The sequence below is a fragment of the Gavialis gangeticus genome, unplaced genomic scaffold, assembly GCF_001723915.1.
Source record: "Gavialis gangeticus isolate Ggan-Ray unplaced genomic scaffold, GavGan_comp1, whole genome shotgun sequence".
Classification (NCBI taxonomy): domain Eukaryota; kingdom Metazoa; phylum Chordata; order Crocodylia; family Gavialidae; genus Gavialis; species Gavialis gangeticus.
Window position 1 is genome coordinate 72,812,198 of NW_017729025.1, and position 7,589 is coordinate 72,819,786.

Sequence of the window (7,589 nt, forward strand, 5' to 3'; positions counted from 1 at the left end):
GTGTTAGTTTCAAGGTCACAGTGGGTCTTTTTATTAAGGTTTTTACTCAGTACATCCACCCCATCTCACCTACCATGACTTAGATGTAAAAGGGAAAAAAAAGAGAGAGGCTTGCCATTCTTAATGGCTGCTGACCTTTGGCCGAAATAGGATTTTATTTTCCCATGCTCAGTTCTGCCCTTTCTTATGACCTGGTTAACCCTGGATGCTACTGACTGCCTATTTCCTTTCTTATTCTTACTGTTAAATTTTGGCTGGTGGCAGAACCATGGGTCTCTGGTTTCCTCCAGGTCTCCTATCCCGCTCCACAGCCATTCACCATTAGTTGTTTTCTGTTTGTGCAGGTTCCCAGGCTGAAACAACCATTGCTTTGCCGGATCCCACCATCCGTTTCTTCTTGTGTCCCCGCTCAGGTGAGTGTGGAGATTCCTCCGAGTCTCAAAAGAAGGGAGTTTCCTATCCTTCTCCTTTTACCCCTTCCAAGGCATAGTTTCTGTCCTTGTTTCTTCTCACAACTCTCTCTGATCTTCTTCCCATGTCTCTGTCTCTCTTTCTCATTCTCCTCCTTTCCATTGTTCCTGGTGCGGCAGCTAACCGATTTTTGTTCCATGCCCAGCCAACCAGAAATGACAGGAATGAATAAATCGGGGCACTTTTGATCTTCCTGTGTCCTGCTTTTTTCCTTCCAGTCTGTCTTGCGTCCAGAGCACCCGCTAACTAAGTAGTTGGGTCCAGAGCACCCGCTCCGTCTTTCCTTATAATCTTTGGGGCCCTTCTTTCAGGCCCTCAGAGTCTCCCCCGAGTGGGCAGCACAATCTTCACTGCCACACGTCTTATAGTGGAGAAGGAGTACAATGTTTACCATATAAATCCAGATAATGGGAACTGGACTGAAGCCAGTAGGAAAACATGGGACTCCTCCAGGCTGTCTGGTATCTCCAGAACTTGGCCTGACCAGGAGTCCAGAAGTTTGGCCTAACTGGGTTCAAGAGAAATGTGACCAAGATCTCCAAGGATTCAAACACAAGGCTTGCTACAGTGCATGAAAGCAACCAAGAAAGCTAACATGACAGGTTTAGTTGTTACAGAGAAGCTGGCTAAGGCCACACCTTGCCAAGGACCAGGACATCTAGATGAAAGGAAACAGTTCACCTCAGCATTGACATGAACGCAGACAATACTGGACAGCTTGCTTTAATTAATTTTGTTTCATAGTTTTATAGTTGGTAGGGTTGGAAAGGACCTGACCAGATCATCAAGTCTGACCCTCTGCCATAGGCAGGAAAGAATGCTGGGGTCAAACGACCCTGGCAAGGTGTCTATCTAGCCTACTTCTAAAAACCCCAGGGTAGGATCGAGCATCACTTTCCTTGGAAGTTGGCTCCAGTTCCTAGCCGCCCTGACTGTGAAGTAGTGCCTTCTGATATCTAGCTTGAATCTACTCTCCGTCAACTTATGACCGTTATTCCTTGTTACTCCTAGTAGTGCTCGGGGGAACAGGGACTATCCCACTGCCAGCTGGCCTCCCTTGGCCAGTGTATAGATGGCCACCAGATCCCCTCTCAGCCTTCTCTTGTGGAGGCTGAAAAGGTTCAGGTCTCGTAGCCTCTCCTCGTAGGGCCTGCCCTCCTACCCCTGATCATGCGAGTGGCCCTCCTCTGGACCCTCTGGATGTTGTCCACATTCCTCCTGAAGTGAGATGCCCTGAACTGGACGCAGCACTGCAACTGCAGCCTGACCAATGTCATATAGAGGGGGAGGATCACCTCCTTGGATCTGCTTGTGATGCATCTGTGGATGTATAACAAGGTGCGGTTAGCCTTCCTGACTGCATCCCCACATTAGCGGCCCATGTTCATCTTGGAGGCTATAATGACTCCAAGATCCTTTTCTGCCTCTGTGCTGATGAGAAGGGAGTTCCCCAGCCTATAGGTATGCTGCTGGTTCTTTCTCCCTAGGTGGGAGAAAGTACTGACCTTCACTTGTCAGTACTGAATCCCATCTTGTTCTCATCCGTCCACCCCTGTAACCTGTCCAGAACCAATTGCAGCCTGTCCCTCCCTTCTAGCATGCCCACTTCTCCCCACATCTTAGCGTCATCCACGAATTTGAACAAGGTGCTTTTCACCCCCTCGTCCAAGTCGCTGATGAAGATGTTGAATAGTGCAGGCCCGAGGACTGAGCCCTGGGGGAACCCACTGCCCACATCCCTCCAGGTCGAAAATGACCCGTCCAACACCACTCTCTGGGTGTGGCCCTCCAGCCAATTGGCGACTCATCTGTCTGTGTAGGCATCGACACCACAATCTCCTAATTTTTTAATGAGAATGGGGTGAGAGACAGTGTCGAAGGCCTTCCTAAACTCCAGAAAGACTACGTCCACCATGACACCTGCATCCAGTGATCTTGTGACCTGGACATAGAAAGCCACCAGGTTGGTCTGACAGGACCTGTCTCTAACGAACCCATGTTGGTTGCCCCTAAGCATACACTCACTTGCTTGCCCCTCGCAGATGTGCAGCCCCTGGATAATTTTCTCAAAGAGCTTCCCCAGGACCGAGGTAAGATTAACAAGCCTATAATTTCCTGGGTCCTCCTTCCTCCCTTTTTTGAAAATGGGGACCACATTGGCACCATGAGTGCTCTTAAAGCTGTGCCAGAGGTCCCACAATGACCTCTGCTAATTCCCTCAGCACTCTGGGGTGGAGAACATCAGGACCCGCTGATTTGAACATGTCCAGTCCCACCAGAAGTCCCCTGACTAGGTCCTTTCTGACCCTGGGCCTGGCTGTGCCTCCCTTGGGACCACAGGGGATCCCAGTTGGGGGGACCTGGTCCCTGCTCAGAAAAATGGAGGCAAAGAAATTGTTAAATAGGTTAGCTTTGTCGCATACCAGATTTCCAAGTGTCTCCTGCAGAGGCCCCACATTACCCAGAACCTTCTTTTTACCCCCTATGTATTTAAAAAAGGATTTCTTGTTATCCTTGATCCGGGTTGCAAGTCCCAGTTCCATCTCCGCCTTGGCCTTCCTAACAGCCCCCCTACAATCCTGAGCAATGGAGATATAGTCCTCCCTGGTGATGGCCTCTCCTTTCCATTGGGTGTACACCTCCTTTTTAGCTTTGAGACGTTCCTGGATGCTTTTGGTGAGCCATGGGGGCTTTTGCCCCCTTTGGTCTGTGTTGAGACTGCCACCCTTTGGGCTTGGAGAATCAAGTCCTTCAGGAATGACCACTCTTCTTGGACTCCCAACTCTCCACCCCTCCGGAACCTCAGTGCCTCCCTGACTAGTCTCCTTAGCTCAATGAAATCTACCCTCCTGAAGTCCAGGGCTGCTGTCTTGCTACAGGCCTTTGCTACCCTGTGCTGGATGGTGAATTCCTGTAGGCAATGAACGCTGTCACCCAGGTGGTTGAGCACCCATAGTCCCCTCACCAGGTCATCGTTTGTGGCCAGGACCAGGTCTAACAAGGCATTTCCCCTGGTGGGACTGTGCATCTCCTGGGTTAGTTGGAGGTCCTGTAACATGGCTAGAAACCTACGTGAGCAGTCAGACCTGGCTGACTGCTCTTCCCAGCAGATGTCCGGATAGTTTAGGTCACTCATGATGACCATGTCCTTTGACTTAACTGCCTCCGTGAGCTGACCTGAGAATTCCTGGTCTAGCTCTTCTTCCTGGTTGGGTGGTTTGTAGTAGACCCCCACTGTTAAGTCCCTTTCCCCCCGATCCCCTTGTATTCTAACCCAGAGCACTTCAGTCTGCCCCTCCTCTGACTCAGTGCTGCTTGTTAAGGATGTGAATCGTTCTTTGACATAAACTGCCACACCCCCACCTTTCCTCCTGGATGTCTTTCATGAAACAAGCACTGGAACCAAAATGAACATTCAGGGGACAGGGTTGCCATAGTATCAGCTCTGAACTATAGTATCATAAATGCCAGTGTTAATGGGTGTTCCTAAAGCCAATTAAATATGCATATAAAAAAAACAACCCTTCAACTCAGAGCTTCCCACTTGGGTGTTTTCTCCCCTGCCATGACTTGATGGAGTTAATTCAAACCATGACACACAGACAACCTTGCTATTTCTTAACTATGGTCAAAGTCAGTCGTCTTATACATTTTATTTTCAAATCGCTTCTTTATTAGGGTGCTTGCTTATTTTCTAAATAGTGAAACTCCAAAGATAGACTATTAGGCAACCTAATGTGGACCTCCTCACTGGAAGACACAAACTCAGGGCTAATCATTAATAAGTCACCTTGCAATTTTAGGGCTTGGGCTTCCACCTCTTTTTCCCGTTTTTGTCCTACAAATAAATTGTCCCAGTCTATTTTGTTATTTAGCCCGAATTGGCCAAAGTTCATTCAAAAGAAGCCTCTAATTAAAGTTCATCTACCCATTCCATGTGTGCAGGCAGTTCAATCTCTGGTTCAGGCTGTATTTAGCCGCTTTTCAAAACACCTGCAGGGGAGACTCCACTTCCTGTCTCCTTTCGTGCCTCCGCACAAATTCAGCTTTGTCACTCTATAGTCTCAGGAATCCAGATCTCTTCATTTCCCTTCCAGGGGTCTGATCTGGCATCCTCTTCAGCTTTTAAAGCTGTCTGGTTCTCATTCACAGATTAACATCTTCAGGTGCAGTGAAAAGTCCTCCGGCACCAGTGGATGACGTCACAGCCTCTGGCATCCCTCCGGTGAGTTTCTTTCCATCTTTTTATTACAGTAATAGGGTCATGGGTTCCCTGTTAAAGTCAGGTTACACCCTCTCTCATGCCTAAGCATGTGTATGGGCAATATGACAGTAATGGCAGTATCAAGGCACTGCTCGCTGTTTTGTTTTTAAATGAGCTTACCATAATTGTTTTGCCTGCTTTCCTCCAAAACTGGAAATTCTCTTCAAAATCAAAACAGTCCTCTACAAGTGTGAGATTTAGGGCCTGATGCATTATGGCCCATCATGATCAAAAACAATTGCCTCATGTAAGTCGAAATTAAAGAATGTTTTCCTTTCAAATGGGTAACCCCTAGGTTTAAAGATTTGGTAGATCATTAAATATCAGCTATTAAAAAGACAACTTGCCTTGCAGAAGAAAGTTCATTATGTGATTTTGTTGCAATTTGTCTACCTGTAAATCCTGATACTAACATAACTTGCATTACATATACGAAGGAATGTAAAAACAGCATTGATAATATTTCATGTTTGTAACACATAACACTTTTACATAAATCTCTAATACATGCATCAGACAGAATTCATGATGATGGGATGCGGAATGCCAATTATATCAGAGTTTCCATGGGATGACCTGCATAACTCTTGTGACTTTGCCATTTGTGACTGGCCAAAGCATCTCAAACATATGCCATATGAGCCTTTTATAACACTCACTAGCACATCCCTTTTCCCTCCTAAATGTATTATTTTATATTTCATTAAGCCTATATAAAATGTAAAAATGTAAGCACATAGCTGTATAATATTGCTGTCAATATATATTTACAGGTATAGATATAGTTATACGTATCTGTACCAACACCTGTTCATCTACATACCTTTTGGAAATTACTGTCAAGCATCAGAGATTGTACAATGTCACATAAATACACAAAGGACTGCACAAATAGTTATGGAGTCCTGTTGATTTCAAGGTAGAGGATAAATGGCAATGTTTCTTTCAAGGTTGAATCCTGTATTATTCCAACAATGCAGGTAATCAATCAGTATCAACAGCAGCACAGGTGCAGGCTTCAGAAGGCTTCAGTATGGAACCTGGCGCTAGCATAGGCAATGGGCTCAATGCCAGTGTAGGTAGAACTGCCAGATCCTGTTTAGTAGCTGTTTTCAGATGCAGCAGAAATGCTGGCCTGCCATTCCTGCCTACAGAGAACGCAATCTGACTACGAAGTTGAAAACAGAACAGAGCATCAAGAGACTGCCATAAAGGGATTAGCTTTCAACAAATTATTTTATCTCTGGTGCCAATCTATTTAAAAAAATAAAACACACAAGACTGCAAGAAAGACATTCAATTAAACTATAAGGTCTGCTTTACCATAAATCAATTTTTTCTATTAGTAATATTGTCTCTCCTCTTTCCTTAACTCTCTCCTAACATATGTTGTGATAGCAGTCTAATTTTGTCTCCACACCTAAAAATATATGCATCTGCTTAACTGTACCTACATGAACTGTCCAGTGACAACAAGACATACATAAAATTAAGCAAATACACAGGAGCTCCCATGGTGAGGAATTTTGTTTATAAGAGCTTTGGATCAGGAACTTTACTTTACAATATGTAAAGCTTCATTCAAAACAGCAGTGCTTTATAGGGAACATCTCCCCACCCCCAACAACAATAATTCTCAGTGTCTAGTGCTGCTAGTCTTCTTGACTTAAGTTTTCCAGCACACCAGTTGTCTTGAGAGCATGTTACTACAAAAATCTAAAATTGACAGTTCTTCTGCTGAACAGTAATAGTAACAGGACAAGAATAAAGAACTCTTAAGGAGAGAGGAAAGTGTATGATAATTTTTGTTCTATACTTTTTACTTTGATTACATACCTTGTTAAATAAATACACTGAGGAAGAATACATAAAAATTCCCTTAGAATTTTAAAAAGTGTATATATGCTAGACTTGCTTTGGAAACTTATTTTAAATAAAAGTCCCCTTACAGGTGTAAATGAAGAGGGAAAAAATATTACCTATCTTGTAGAGGTAGACCAAATCTAGAATTAAATAGAGGGTACAATGCTTAATATGCTCACTTATAATTTGAATTAAATTGGATAATAGTGAAATAAACTATCATGCAGAGAAGAAACCCAGGTGGACCAAAGAAAAGGCTATGTGATGACAGCAAAAACATCCCCATAAGCTTCAGCAGCAGTAGGAATAAATGGGCAATAGGAATGCAGCATTCCACGCATACAAACTGGTTGAAAAACCTTTCCTGTTTTCTCTCCCCATCTCATATATCTGACAGAGTGTGAACACATGGTGAAGAAGTCTTATGGTTCAAGTATTGTTTTTAAAATACACAGTACAAATACATGCAAAGCTCTTTCTTCAGGATTTTCATAGTAGTGTTGAAAATGAGAAGCATGATGAAATGGAGATTAACAAAAAATGTCATGCTCTAAGAAGCTAGACATAAACAGTTTATTACACATGGAGTTAAACCAAATCTAATATGCAGGATTGTGCTCCTTTAGGACATAAAACATGGCAATACTTTGGAGCTATATTTTCTAACATGTACAAATATTTTAAAATTATGCTTCCATTGACTTAATAACCTGTTACTGAGGCACAGGTGTTTGCACTCCTGTAACTCCTTACACATGACAATTCCAAAATAGTATATAGATAAATACATGACCCTCAACTTGTGGTAAGTAAATAATAGGGATGGATTGCCTGTCTCACAAACCAGCACACATCCTTCAAGTAAAGCCAGAACAAACATACCTCTTCTCTCTATTTATAGGCACACAAATTACTACATCCCTTTCCTTCTTTCTACTCCCAAGTTCAGGAAGAAAACAAGCCTAATCTTTCCTCCAGTTCTGGCATACAT

General features: G+C 43.8%; 1 protein-coding gene and 1 long non-coding RNA gene across 4 annotated transcripts in view; both read right to left on the minus strand.

Annotated features, from left to right (window-relative positions):
* Window positions 1–7,589, minus strand: part of DPH6 (diphthamine biosynthesis 6) — a 472,782-nt gene that overhangs the window by 258,986 nt on the left and 206,207 nt on the right. The window lies entirely within an intron of this gene.
* LOC109298705 overlaps window positions 1–7,589 on the minus strand; it is a 14,997-nt gene that overhangs the window by 6,050 nt on the left and 1,358 nt on the right. Inside the window, exon 2 of the long non-coding RNA XR_002097683.1 lies at window positions 2,276–2,279. This is a non-coding gene — a long non-coding RNA (uncharacterized LOC109298705). The remainder of the gene's footprint in view (window positions 1–2,275; window positions 2,280–7,589) is intronic.